Source organism: Macrobrachium nipponense, chromosome 13 (genome assembly GCF_015104395.2).
Source record: "Macrobrachium nipponense isolate FS-2020 chromosome 13, ASM1510439v2, whole genome shotgun sequence".
NCBI lineage: Eukaryota > Metazoa > Arthropoda > Malacostraca > Decapoda > Palaemonidae > Macrobrachium > Macrobrachium nipponense.
In genome coordinates, this window is record NC_087206.1 from 99933617 (window position 1) to 99949858 (window position 16242).

The 16242-nt window shown below is 37.2% G+C and overlaps 1 protein-coding gene across 2 annotated transcripts in view; it reads right to left on the minus strand.

Annotated features, from left to right (window-relative positions):
* The window catches only part of LOC135225223 (rho GTPase-activating protein 45-like), a 617019-nt gene extending 601269 nt beyond the window's left edge, over positions 1 to 15750 (minus strand). For both annotated transcript variants that reach the window (XM_064264541.1, XM_064264533.1), the window contains exon 1: positions 15151 to 15750. The gene's annotated coding sequence lies outside the window, so the exon portion shown is untranslated. The remainder of the gene's footprint in view (positions 1 to 15150) is intronic.
* Positions 15751 to 16242: the final 492 nt, after the last annotated feature.

The window sequence follows — 16242 nt, forward strand, 5'->3', positions numbered from 1 at the left end:
TATATATATATATATATATATATATATATATATATATATATATAGATATATATATATATATATATATATATATATATATATATATCTATATATATATATATATATATATATATATATATCATATATATATTATATATATAAATATACTCTATATTAATATAATATATATATATATATTATATATCTGTGCGTGTGCGTACGTATATATATATAATATATATATATATATATATATATATATATATATATAACATATATACTATATCTATCCTATATATATATATCTGTGTGCGTACGTATATATATACGCGTGTATATACATGCGTGGGTACATATCTTTATTAAATAGCCTGCAATTAGACTTCAAAAAAGGAAAATGCTACGGCCGCAAGGGCTCCAACAGGGAAACAACTACGTAAAGTCAAGAATAAACCCTGTGCAAGAAATATCAAGATAAATAGGACACACCAATTAAAATATGAAAGGAGACTCACGCATCACGCTCAACACGAAAGCATTAACACACAATTTGAGCCTCTGAAGTCCTAGCAATTCAACTACACGACGAGCAACATCATTCTGTCACTTGGACACAGCCGGAACAAAATGAGAGTCATGAAAATGTCGTCGACCTATCCACCAAACACTTGGATGGAAATATTTGTGCCATCGGCAACTGGGTGAATTTCGCTTTGTCCTCTACTGCGAGGTGATGCTGTATGGAAAAGTACGGTGACATTGCCGGTGAAGACAGAATTTTCTACGTAAATATGAACAATGAATTGGAAAGTCATAAAATTATGCACATGAGGAAAGCTGACAAATTTGATACACCGAATGAAATCACTGCATAAAATAAAATGATGTACAAAATGTATCAAATAAAATGATTGTAGGAGAAATATGAACAATCTTTCGAGTGATGAAACTGCATACAAAGAACTAACTAAGAATCCCATAGGGTGTAAACTATTTGAATAAAAGACAAAAGTTAGAGAACTATTAAAAGGAAACGAAAGGAATAATAAAAATATTTTGCGTGTGACCTCACCATCATTACCGTGAACGACTTAATAAATACATAAGAGAATGTACAAATTAACAGTGATCCCATGCTTGTGAGTTTTGATATTGTATCATTATTCACAAAAGTAAATGATGATATGTTAGCATTTTTATCTGATATCTTAAAGATATACTATTTTTCAAAAATACTTCAAGAGAATTTACTAAAATATGAATAAACGAATGTAAAATTAAATTCAACGCGAAATTTTATCCTCAGAAATTTAGTATGATTACGGGTGACAGTCTCTTTCCAGTCTTAAGCAAATTGTAAAAAGATTTCTTTTTCAAATAATATGAAAGAAAACAATTTCACGCAATTTCATATGGTTCAGGTATGATGACAAGATACCTATGTATTTGGCTAAAGAACACAAATGGAAATTCTTTCTTTGGTAAATTAATTGAACTGGTCCACTCATTAAAATTGGTTATGGAAATGGAAGATGACTGTTTACCCTCCTTTGACTGCCTAATACAGAGTAATAACAAGTTTAAAGACGGTATACAGAAAACCTACCAATATTTCTGCCTAAGTAAAGTTTTTTATGGCGAAGCAACAGAGTTGAAATTATTTCTCACAGCCATGTTTTAAAGAGCATTACGCTCATGTAACCATAGTGGATGATAAAATATATTTAATCAAGAATGCAGGCAACAAATTAAAATATCCTGATTCTGTATCAGACAACTCAAGAATAGTGCAAAAATGAAGTCACATGATAACATCACAAAAACCTACTACTTGTCTACCATATAGTTATTAATGTAGCATTTAAAAATAATAACACAAAAATGTTAAAGTATCCATATATCAAATCCCATGTAACTCAAGTGACAATTTTTATACTGGTCAAATTGGAAAATCGCTGGAAAAGATTAGATCGGCATAAAAATGTATAAAACATGCACAAGAGAACAATGCAATTTTGTTCGAGTTAATGAAAACAATCATGCCATCAATTGGATAGGAATAATGAGTTAATCAATGCAATAAACTGGAAAGTGATATTACTGAATCCAGTTTTGTAAATAAAAGCAAGCTTTTGTAAGAATATGAATATCAGTCATGGAATGTAAAAACTCAATCCCCTTATTTCATTATTTCGAAAAAATTATAAAATTTATAGATTTTCAGGAGGGTAGTTTACTTTGGCCTTCAGCAAAGACACGAGACCGCTTGCATAGATAAACAAGATTTGTAAATAGAACAGTGACCTTAGCTAATAAATTTACTGTTCATCACCCTTCTTTTTTTAGCAATCAGGCGTGAATAGTTTTCCATCTGTCTATATGTTTGTTTGTACTATCATTCTTGCATATATATTGTACATTTTTACTTCTATATATGAGACCTCTTGAAGATGTAATTAAAAACTAGAGGCGAAACAAGTCATAATTTATACCTGATGTTTCAGTTTTCCTTGTGGCAAATCTGTATGTCTATATGCCCTGGTGATTAAAAGCATTTTGAGCTAAATAAACCATGGGTACCAGGGATTGACAATAAATGTGAAATAAGAAATTTAATGAAGCAAGTAATAATCATACGAAAGTTGTTGGCGACTGTACCAGAGAGTATATATGAGTTTATGAATCTAAAACGTAAGAAGAAAATGCGATGGACGAATGAAAGGTTGACGTGGAACGACATTTTAGAAATAAGAGAAGATTACAAGTTTAATCATACAATTTAGGATTCAAGTCAGCTGCTGAAGACCAAACTGGGGAACAATATTCAAAATATGCAGGAGCAGATGCATTGGCTCATGACAAAAAGGTCTCCTGAATTCTTGAAAGTGATCTTTAATGTAACACTTTTTGTCCAATCAAGAAAAGATAAGTTAGACATGTTCCTAAAATTAGATTTTACTATACGAATAAAACAGAACACTATACTGCATTTGGATTAAAAAATACAGTCAGCCAAAAGATCAGGGTGGTGGGGAACAGTCATAAATCTACCCACGATGCAGAGTTACCATAGGGAAAAATTAAACATATGGTATAAATCATGACTGGTTTCGTCTCTAGTTTTCTAATACATCTTCAAGAGGACTTGCACATAATGGTAGAAATTCTTCCTCCATAATTTATACTATGTTGAGAGATTCAGCAACTACTACATATACGTAGGCTAAAATTGGGATGTAGAATAAAAGCAGAGTAGAATCGCTTTACATGATTTTAGAATACTAACTAGAAAACCAGAGGTTGCATTATGGTAGTTGTGGTATTCTCCATCAACCACTCTTTGTAATACACTCGTTTTAATAAACACTCAATAATAATACTATGAAATTATCTCCTGCCTCTCATGAGTTTAAAATATTAGGGTATCTTGATTAACACTGTCTAAAGCAACATTTAAACAAGAACCAATCACATGAACCTCATGACTAGAATTCAGATTTCTGTACAACAAGGGAAATTGTTAGAATGCTTTACAATCACCCAAGCTCTTGTGAAATCAAACAGTATACTGGAGAACAAACAATAATTTTCGACATAGGCATTTGAACTACTCGCCAACCGGCACTCAAAAACTTTTAAAAATGTGGTAATTATAGAAACTGGGAAGTAGGATAATCCAACATTTAGGTAATGAAGTATAATTCTCCAACACTCGTAAAATGAATACCATCTACATGTCAAAAAATAACTAATAACCTAAAGCTATACTAATTACCATTCACACAAAAAAAACAAATGACATATACAATTTTGGTCTGACTTCCATTGGTAAGAAGGTAAAAAAAAAAATAAACATTTCACAGGACTAACGTTGCACAGACTAAACTAGTCAATGTGGCTTCAGAAAAAAACAAATGAAACATACTCTATTTCACTATATTCTGGTTACTACCAAACACCGAGTCACACAGGCAACATGTTTATGCAAAAGAGACTCTCTAACCTACCATTTATGCTGCCGAGTTGTACGAAAATGGCTTCGTTTACAGTACCATGGTATTCATTTCCGGCTGAAGTGCAAATTCTCTGAGCCACAGCGTTAGTGGAGTATAATTATTCTATATCAAATCAGATCTATTGCTTTTCCAACACTAAACCTACTGTTTCTCATAGCAAACAAGTGCACAATCCTTACTTTGACCTTAATACAACAACTAAAAAATATACACCTCTGAATTTTGTAGACAAGACTTTCATTTAAAGGAACAGCAGCCTCAACTTCCTTATTCAACTATGACCAATATAAATGTGAGCAATCAATCCAACTGCTGTTTCAGTTTGCTCGAGATTTTTTGTACAACTTACAGGAAAATGACACATAAAGGATCAGGGCAAAAGAATTCCTAACTGGAAAACCAACCACACTGGTTGTAATACCAAGGGACCCAGTGAGTACTCTGTCCAAGCAATTACCAGACTTCTGTGTAGCCAGATTAGATTTGTACAAAGTCGAATTTAGAGGAGTCAAAAGTTTTTAGGCCATGGCAATCAGTAGGAGAAGCAGAATTCAGCCACTGACTATGGTGAACATTGAAATCCTCATCCACACGCAAGCCTTTATATCACCCACCTGTATCTTAGACAAGACAGTAAGAGTCATTATTTCCTAAACTAGTCACTGAACAATTACAATAACTACCCATTATCATATGAACATAAGGTGTAGTAGATTCACTGTTGTCAGCTATGTGGGAAAAGACAGGAATGTGTAAAGAATATGCCTGACTATTCATTGTAAGCATAGGCAGGGAACATGGCCATACCTAGGCTGGAATCCAACATCTGACTGTCTAGTCAATCCTTGGAAGATTCTATACCTATCTAGAGGTTACATTTCAAACAGGTGATTGGTGCCTAGGCCAACCTACTAAGATAAAAATAACTGCAGGTATTAGGTAGCAAGTAAGATGAGTCTGGCATTGAAACATGCATTCCGTTAGGTTTTATCAGTATTCATTCTTTATTTAATCAAGTTGTTATTAGGTCTTCCTCTACTACCATTCAAAGATACAAACAATTTTTGCTTATGTGTCGAATATTTTAAAACTGCAATGACCATATATCTTTATATGGCTGAAAGCATTTGCCACCTCAGAGCCTATACTTTATCCCATTACAATGATATTTTATATAGTACACAAACACTAAGCAACAAATGTCATTTAATATCTACTCTTAATATCCAATTCACTCTGCTTCAGATATAATAACAAAAGGGAATTATAACTGATAAGTGGTTCATTACCTTAGAGGGTCTAGTGGTAAGGCGTTACTGAACATTGTTGGTTCTCGCTGTTTGGTGGGTCGAGTCCACCAAGTGATGAACCACTTCAGTTATAATCCCCTTCAGTATTATTTCCAAGGAGAAAAACTAGATATTAAACTAGATTTGTAGCATAATGCCTGTGCATATACATATATACATACATACATATGTGCATACATATATATACATATATATTGTATATACATAAACATAAACTATATGTATGCATATATGTTTGAGCATATATGAAGGAATCTCTAATTTAGCAGCTTAATCGAAACAGTAGGAATTAATTTCTATGCAACTTTTGGGAGCCTGGAGCTTTTCTTAATTTCATACCTTGATCCCGATATATCCTCAGAAGTCAGTCTGGTGCCTGAAGACTGCTTTCAATCTCCTAAGTGCTACTAATCCATGGTAAATTCTTGTAATAAAACTATCCCTCAGCTGAGCCAGTGCCTGAGAACCCTGTACTCCAGGTAGACATGGACCTTATCCTTCCTAAGTGCAAAGCAGCACCAACCTCCCAGGATGAGGAATCCTGGAGTCCTTTAATAGGACACTCATAATGCTGAACAGGTTTCAGAAGTAACATCACTTCAAAACACTGAAGTCCCTTGTATTCCAGGGGTACCTGTCTCTGTTTCCAATGCCCAAGAGGTCGGTGCTACAGATTTCAAACAGGAAAGTACTGCTCTCCCAGGCCTGGATCTGCCTAAGGATCTGTCTCAACCCTCCACCTTGAACCAGCAACTGGTTGGTACAACTGAGAATAAAGCAGATGTAGATCCTAATCCTACTCCACCAGAGCAAATTCAGTCACATCACTCAGCTAATAGTGACTTGACAAATGGCCATGGTATAGAACAGTTAACAAAAACTTTGCACTTCTTACTGAACAGTTGTCTAGGGACTATACTACTCGCTTGCATAAGTCGAAGGTGAAGCCATAGCAAGTTTAATGCATCAAGCGGAAGCTGGTGCCAGTGAGAATCATGCCAGGCCCCTTCCTCCCGTCTTGGATCTAATTGTGATGGTACACCTATTACTCAACCGACACTCCCTCATCAGCATATTGAGCATCCCATATGAATTGCAGATCAGTTACGTTCTCACACCCCTCCACCAGTGCCAGCAGAAAAATCACCAGTCCTTCTAGGCATAACCTCCACAGGTGGTTATGGCAGGAGTTCATTGCCTTTCATGCCAGTTGGCGCCTCTCAGGTTCCTCCAGCTTTTCTTTCCCAGTGTCCTATTATGGGAGTTACTCCTCCCGCATCCAGGCCATTTCCACCCCCCAACGTATAATATTCCACTATGCATCTCCCTCCAGAACAGCCTGCCAATTATACAGGCCAGTACCAAAAGGGAGACTTTTCCCATGGCCCCAGTGCCAGCACTGAGCAGAGGAACCAGCTCCTTCCACAGAACAAAACAAAGGGAATATCACATAGTTTCAGAACATTCCTTCGAAGCAGAAGACAATCTTCTTGTACCAGACTTCAGTCCTTTCCCAAGTGAGGTGGCTCCTCCAGTGCCAGTGTCTGTGTTACTGGTTTCACAAATGGCAACAGAAACTACAGTACCTTCATCAAGCAAACTTTGCCCATTGCCATCAGTGATATAACAGTGCCAATTAGTGCTAGCCTATCCCAAGCAAATTTTCCAGTAAACTTCCCACCAGGGTCTGGATCATAAGCAGCACATTCCCCTGTTGAACACAGGTGTGACAGCAACTAGTATAGGCATACCAATCTTACTGTTGCTTCTAAAATTCCCCAGGATGCCATAAATTCTATGGCCCTACAGTGGAAGATATTGGATATCCAATTTCTTTGAGGAGAATTCCTCATCCTAGCTCAGTAACAGCCACTCCAGAGCTTTCTACAAACAGTGACTGACAGGCTAAAAGTACCAAGGCCTTAGACCACCAAAACCACAAATGGAAGGTCAGGCACCTCAAGCAAGAACCATAACTGAGCACATGAGGTGTATCATGTAAAAGTGGTCTGACCAGCCCTATCTTAGTTTTTAGTATTAGCAGTCAAAGTTAATTACTGATTACTACCGAATAAGTGGTGCAATGTATTGCTATTATAAATCAAACTGAATGTTTAGGCTAGATCTTTCATGCCACTGAATTTTTAATAAACTTTTAAAATTTTTTTGGTTGTGGTCGAATTTTTTATTTACCCCCTCCTCCTGCACTATATTTTTTCCCAAGAGAGTCATGGTTTTAGGTTCATTTTTAAAGAGTGTATGGAATAAGAGGTATTCTCTAAAAAAAATTATGTTTCTGTGCCTAATTCCTGATTTTATACAAATTTTTTTAATTGAAAAATATTAAAAATACATTTTTATAAATAAGTTGGGCATTATCAGCAGCTACTAGATCATAACACTTCCTGTGGATCATACAAGGGTGGGCCTAGTGTCTTGGTTTCCACATGACACTCGGTGGGACCCACACCAACACAGGTCTCTCAACTATTACGCTTTCATTTGGCAATGTTCCTCCACTGACTTGGATAAAACTCGCTTTTAAGTGGTTCCTGGCTCAAATATCATCGTCTCTCATTTCCACTACACTCCACAGTAGTGGGGTTATCAACCTCCTTGCTAGAACTCACTCTGAGAAAAAATATGGGAAAGTACAGCAAAAATTGAAATGAAAAACTCGAGTGCACTCTCATTTAAAGTCCGTGAGAAAAGTCTGAGGCCGCGTGACAGACCATAACACTCGAGGCATGCCCTGATTGGCCGAGCAGAGGGGCACAGTAGAATACTTCACTCTCATTGGCCATGCCACCCTCCCAGATTAGAACAATTTTGCGCCTGAACTAAAGTTAGTCTACATATCTTGTAGGACCAAAACTTTAGACCTTAGGACACCCCACAGGTTCCCGCCTATAACTCCATCCCACCATTTTTGAGGGTTTAGACCATTTTTGCATGACACTCCTCATATGTGATCTCCCGGCATTAATGCCCGATGCACAGTCCCATGTACAATAAAGTCCAAAAGTCTGTCGACACTCTCTGGTTGTCATTTTAACAGTACATAAATGGCACTAGTCTCACTACCACCAGGGTGAACTTAGAGTGACCATTCTACGCTCTTCCCAGTTGAGATAGGTAAAGAGAGGAAGAGGAGCCTGGTTTAACATATAATAATAATGATATTTTGTCCACTCCTACAATTATAATCATTCCACACATATCTTGTGCTTGGGTAGATTAACAGGGTTGATACTTACAGTAGATAGATGTAGTGCTTCAAACAATATATAATTAGATTTTCTTGCCACGTTAAATACGGCATCCTCTAGTAAACTCTATTCTACCTTAAACCAATTCATTTTTACTAAGATTTGTATTAAGAATGCAGTTTTGATCTTCTCCATTCTTGTCATTATTTTCATTATGGTCATTTCTAGAACTGTATCAGTAGTAGGAAGAAGAGGAGCAGGAGTCGGAGTTGTAGTAGTTGTATAAAGACCAAGGCACAGAGAGAGAGAGAGAGAGAGAGAGAGAGAGAGAGAGAGAGAGAGAGAGAGGTGATTGTGTGTGCGTGAGTGTGTGTTCTGTATAAGTTGTTGTCCGTGGAGTGAAGCACTGCAGCCAGACTTCGGCCTATTCAGTGTGAAATAGCCTAAACTCTGGTCGCAGTCGGGTAAAGTGGTTGAATCACCTATTAGAAATAGTCTTAAGTTTCTTTCTTAGAATTGCGTTGCATATTACATATATTTAAAATTTTAGACGTCTTATAGGAAAACTTTGTTCATATAGAAAAATTTTGTATTTAATATTGGAATTTATTTTAATTTCAATCTTACTTATATTTAATAAACAAAACAATTATTTAACAACCAAAACAACTTACATTAAAGAATAGAGATATTCTGTACCCAAATGACGACGCGATAGCACATCACGCGAGGACGTCTTCCCAATGATATTAGACGCAGAGATAGGCAAAAGTCATCCATACACACCCATCTCCTATAGAACTACCTGGATCGCGACGCTCTGATGCGTCTAAGCACCATTATATACATCCGTACGCGATTGATCTCTATAACAGTTGGTAATAGATATTAGAGATAGACTTCTTGGGTAGAGACCTATATCCATGCGAACGCACTTTGTTATAGCGCACACGGGCCTCCTGATTGGCTGGGAGCTTGCCTGAGAGATACCATAGCCAATCAGGCGATCGCCAAACAAACGTCTTGTAGCATAGGGCTCATCCAAGAATCTACCTTAAGTGAACCAGCTATAGTCTGTGCAGCTGTGATGAACTTGGTAGAGTGTGGATTTAAACGTGGATGCAAGGGGAAATGCAGTTGTTTTTATAACAATATTTCATGCACAGAAATGTGTGGATGTATCAACTTCAGCTGCAGCAGCCCAACTTAGTCACATAAATGTAGTAACGGAAGATTTGGATGAGGAAGGATGAGTTTGAGAAAGTGTGCATATAGCTAGATCTACCTATTAGAAACATAGTAGATGAGGATGGATGACTATGATGAAAATGCTGAAATATGAACTCATTTATGATAATTATATACAGTTTGTTTAAGATTTGAGGATGGATGACTTTATGATGAAAATGCTGAAATATATACTCATTTATGAAAATGAGTATATAATGGATAAGGACATATTTTGCAGTTTTTCATGTTCCACTATGTAAATAGAAAATTGCTACTTTAAAAAAAAAACTATTTATGGCTGTCATTGTATTTCCATCAACTTTTTTTGAGCTATAGATGTCAAAATCAGATTTATAAGTTATTAAAAGGTATATAAAGACTTCTCATTTATGTTTTCATCTTAACCTGGTTGCAAAAATAAGGACTGAATGAGATATTTTTTTACTTCCATGGTGGCCATCTAGGATTTCCTCAATTTACCCACAGAGGGTAGTTGAAAAAATTCCCACCCTATTTTTTTTAATCATAATCATTATAGAAAGCAAAATCAAGTGGTAAGTCACTTTTAACAAACATTTGACACAAAACCTAATTTTCCTACATAAGGCCCTACACCACTACATATCTCTTCCTCTCTTTACCCTACCAATTTCAACTGAGAAGAGGGAAGAAAGGCCACTCTAAGTTCACCCTGGTGGTGGCAAGACTAACGCCATCTATGTACTGTTAAAATGATTACCAGTGTCGACGGACTTTTGAACTTGATTGTACATATAACCCGTAGCCATAGGCAGAAAGTTAATTGAGATTGTATGGAAAAAAATCTTACTAAAAGCCCTGGTGGTTCCTCCAGCTTCAAAAACTGAGGAACTACCTTGGTCCCATTCATTTTACTTTTTTTTCACATATTTCCTTTGTGATTTGCATGTTGTGGTTTGTTCCTTTGTCTTCCATTTTAAGTAAACTCAAAGAATTTATTGCGTGCATGTTGCTGTGCTCGGTCACCATTGGGTTAAACTAGTAATGCACACCATTTTGTAAAGTTATTGCTTTGTAGCCCACTTGCTTCATTCTAATTGGCATTTAAAGTTAACCAAACACCAACTTATCTAAACTTTATGAACATAGCTGCAGCTTAGCAACTGATTCATTACTGAGGTGAGACTCACCAAGGGTAGGGACGTTAAGTCTAGTGGCTCCAGACCTTGCTTGCAAAGTTCTAGTCTTGTTCAAGGGCAAAATCTCTACTAAAATGGGGGATGTCATAACCTACGATCATCCGTCATATTGTCGCACAAGGGGGACACTTAGTAGGAGATTTTTTAAATGTACCCAAGTGCAGATGCCCTGCCAAGAACCTTGCCACTTATCCATCCATCCTACCCCAGACTACTCCTGTGGGCTCTCTCATTTCCAGATGCCCCTGCAAGACACTAACGCCATTTGGCACCACCCAAGCGAGGGACTGGGAAACAAGGTTAGGCCTAAAAACAAGAGAATTAAGAGTCAGTGACCAGTGGGACAAGAAGTTCAACCCCACTTGAAGGACCTGGAAGTAAAGGGTCGAAGGAGCGGGGGACCATTCCTTCTTCCCTTTACGACTGTCGTCAAGACTGGTTGTGAACAAGCCACCAGTTCCCCATCTTAAAGACGAACTAAGGTTGTCTTTACAAAGATATGGTGTCAGAATGAAGACCTCACCTCGTATCCTTTACCTATCCTTGAACCTTCCCCTTGATAACATCCCATCCTTCCTTTTATCCTTATATAAAGATCCTATTTACTCAACCTCCATTCATTTCATCCTATCCTTGGATGGGCCCGACCACGTGGTTGCATTCTCTCTTGGTCATAATCCCCTCACCCTGTAACAGTGTGTTAATCACCATTTGTTACCGTTACCTTTAAACCCGTATCTATTAATACGAAACTCGTTTGTGATTACAGTGACTAAAGATTTGCCCTGTGCTGTGCTCCCTTTGTTGTTATTATACCTAAGTAGTTTGTAAATACACTTATTGCCGGTACTTAGTGTCTTAATGTCGGCTGGAAACCTACCCAAATTTCCCTCATAACCTATGATTTATTGTCTTTGCGAGTCCTTAACAAGGCTCTCCAACTCGCAACCATAACATTGTACACCAGCAAGGTCCTACTCTGCCTATATAACACACGAGGAAAGACTGGCCTCAAATGTCTGCAACAAAGAAAAGCCAGTGAATCCGAAGATATTCTTCAGGATCAAAGGAATGCATAAAATGTTATCATGAGGCGCTCTGTGCGTACCACTAGATGGGATCTAAGGATACCGGTAATTGCCATGGATTACTGCACAGTGACCCAATGCAGAGAAACACCTGAAGAGGGTTGTGGAAATTTTGGTGAAGGCTATGATTCATAAATAATCCTACTTCCTGGAAACCAAGAGGAATCATTTTGTTTTCGGAAAGGCTGAGAAATAATAATGTTAAAAATAGCACACATGCTCGCTAATAACGAAACTTAACTGTAAAGAAATTGAAATTTCAATTAGTATTTAGGAAAACCAAGACGAGCATGAGAGAGAAGTCAGTCAAGTATATTCATATACTACCTGCACTCATGAAGATTGCCTGACCTTGGTTCTAAAATATTACCAGATTTCGAGACAGGTATCCGTAAATGCAGCATATCTGAGAATCTCATCTCTTTTCGCTCCACAGTCATAAACCGTCTGCAGTCAATTTTCTTCATTGCCAATGATTAGGAAATTCGTTCTAATGCGCACAGAAAAATCAGAAATATAAGAACTATTGAGATATTCACAAGCATATACAATATATATATATATATATTATTATATAATATATATATCTATATATATATATATATATATAATATATATATTTATAATGTCGCGAGGACCCATAGCCTCTAGGAGCCTGAGGTTCAGAGAGAACTGTGGTATTGGTGGATGCAGGTGTAAGTGCTACAATGAGATGAAGTCATAGTCCATATACATATTATATTATATTATATATATAGTATATATATTCCCTAAAATTTTAGCAATATGAAAGTTGTCAACTCAAAGATAATTAGTCCATTCAAAAACTGATAAACTCAGACAGCTGTCACTACTCTATTAATGACTACTTATACAACAGAATTAACAAGGGCTAAAGTTGATTATAACTTGTTAACGGAAAGCTCAGTAACCTGCTACACTAAAAATCAGCTTTTCTCATTTTCTGACCTTTTTTTTTAGTATGCCTGCATCATTATCAACATTCTCTCTTTCCTTCTGTCCTTATTTCCTGGTTCTGTCGTTGGTATTGATTAATGCATTATAATTTGCTATTCGGCAACTAACATGTCATCAAAGGATATCTCAACATTAATTGTGGACTTTTGAGGGGACACTGAAACAACCACTGGGATTCTTAGCCACAATTCAATTGAGACATTCTGTGATCATACATTACCTGCTTATGAAAGTCAGTGTTCAAGTGTTATTAAATTGTAGTGCCAAAATCTACCAAACATGCCCTAAAACAGTACTTTTTGCCAGAGGCATGTAAACCCTAAATGTTTGATTCAGTCGTCCATGATTGTTTCATTCATCCATATTTTCTGCGCATGCTCCTGCTTTTCAGCACCCATCAGAGATATGTCCCTAAGTCTGGGCACAATCAGTCAAGATCCTAAACGAAGAAACTCTTTACATCATATGTTAAGTGCAATAAATTTGAGAGATAGAGAGACTAGCTAGTAGGAACCCTCTGCAATATGTTTCATTATTTCATATGTAGACATTCAAATATCAGAATTAAAACCTGTACGAACAAAGTGACTCAACACGACCATTCAGCTTATCTCTTCATACCTTCACCAATGGTAACAGTGGAAACATATCAAATCAGGCTATATCAATAGACAAAGCAAAAAGATCTTTACTAAAGAGAAAATAGCTTGACTTTTTAACATTAACAGTGTTCTTAAAAACAAGGCGTGAACCGACCTCCAGCTTACTCGGGATGCATGGAAGATTTTCCCCCTCACACATAAGTTGTAAACATTATATTCCTAATTAAAAAGTAAATTAAAACGTGCTAAAACCTACAGTCAAATAGATCCTTGCTTCACCAACGAAAAATACAATATATGATATATTTATCTTTACTGTTTACCATGCACATTATTTTTTTCATTTTCATTCTATTATATAAATCATGAATATCGTATCCAAAGTAGTTTTTAGGCTTACTCCCCTAGTAAGCAAAAATGACTTATTAGACAGACAAATAGACAGATAGCCTGTGTGTGTATTCAACACACTCGTTGCCCACTATAGACAGAAAGACAGATACACTGCCTGCATACACGCATGCTCGCAGCAGTAAATACACATATATTGAAGTACCAACGATGGTCTTGTCTAGTCCTTCCTTGCTATGAAGCCATCTCCCGTCAGGGTCACAAACCGAGGATTTTATTAAGACTACACAGGTGGATTCCTAAATCCAAAAAGTATTCGTTACACTGAGGAAATAATGATTAAAAAAAAACTGATAACGAAAGGCGAAAGAGAGTAGGATGAGAGGAAGGTAGAATGACACTGGCGTTTCTGTAACACTCACTTGTGACAGATTACTAACAACATAAATATTTTGGCACTGGGCCAATAAGTGATATGCCGCATACATACATTATATATATATATATATATCTATATATATATATATATATATATATATTATATAATTATATTTTAATATAATATTAATAATAATAGTAGATAGATGTATCACCACCTTTGAGTTGTAATGGCTATTTCAAATTCATGGCTGAGAGAGAGAGAGAGGGAAGAGAGAGGAGATAGAGAGAGAGAGAGGAGGGAGAGAGAGACGAGAGAGAAGGAAGAGAGAGGAGAGAGAGAGAGGGTGGGTTCTCAGAGCAGCAAGCCTGGCATTCAATTCATTTAGTTACTAAAAGTACACTTAATTGCGTGATTTTGATTTCAATACAGAATGTAAATACATACATATTACAATAATAACTCTGGCTACTGTTTGAAACTGCAGCCACTTCTGCAACAAAAACATTCGACATTCCAATACCTTTCCTATAGGTCAGGAGAGAGAGAGAGAGAGAGAGAGAGAGAGAGAGAGAGAGAGAGAGAGAGAGAGAGAAGGCCTTACTTCTCCCCTATAGTTCCTTATTAAGAGCAATTTTCTTTTGCACCCAAATCATGTTATTATTCCTCAGCATAAAACATTATTCAGTTATGTCTTCAATAAAACCATCCCTTGTGCTTCAGCGTTTTAAAAATAAGAAATTTGTGCAAAATAATATTAAGATCAATCTTGGAGAACGTCTGCTTAAGTTAGGCCTAAAAAACAACATCGATTTGAAGGAGGTATTTACCAGCAGTGGTGACGAGAAAGGCAGTAAGTAGCAGGAGGAGTTCTAGCAGCAGAGGGTGCAGTGGTAGCAGTAGCAGCAGCAGCAGCAGCAGCAGGGGCAGCTGAAGAAGCCACCACACAGCAAATAGCCGGAATGCGCTGCTGCGGCAGTCGCTTCTTCCCCTCAGAAGGAAGCAAGAAGAAGCCGATGATGACGATGGCAGCAAAGTAGCGGTGTTGCTGCTGCTTGACGTAATCCAAAAGGGCTGTTGTAAGAGGCTTAGCACTCACTCTATTTCACTTTATAGGGGTTAAAATATGGCACTACAGAGAAAGAGACACACTCACGATACCCCGGTACTCATGGACACCACTTTAAAAAAATAACCACTTGAAATAGAAAATGGAGGAAGGTGCTCGGACTACGTCCTTCGCAGGAGGGGCCACAGCATTACTCCTCGAAGGAAGGAGGAGGAGGATCCATCCTAAAGGTTGCTCAACTCCATAAAAACCACACCTATAGATAGGATGGATAGATGAAGGAGGAGGAGGAGGAGGAGGAGAAGGGGCGACCACACCATCACACACCAGAGCGAGACTGGGTCCTGTCTCACTCTGGCTCTCCCACCCATGGCCGACTTCAGCTAAAGATAGATATGCCAGCGACGCACACACCTCTGGAGAAAGAGAGAGAGAGAGGGAGGGAGAGAGAAAGAAAGGCGCGCCCACTCGGAAGAAACGAGGGTGATCAGAAACGCGAAGCAAACGGGAAAATGGGAAACCCTCCGAATTAAAAGAACGCGTAGAAAACGGGAAATAAACACCATTCGGAAAGAAAATGGTGAAACTGCATAACGACGCCGGTAGAGAATGGGCCATTGTTGTGCAGCTATTAAAAATAAATATTTTCACATTTGCAAGCGGCTTGAATAGGAAAATACTTCAGTCCCGTGAAAGCGAAAGGCTGATATGTTGTACAGATTACAAGTCTCGTGAAAGCGAACAGCCGATATGAAGTATAGATAGATTACAAGTCTGTTGTCGCGGTTATCCTTATAATTATTCACAATGAGCATAATATAGAACCGTGAATTGGCATAGAATTGCTTCCAAA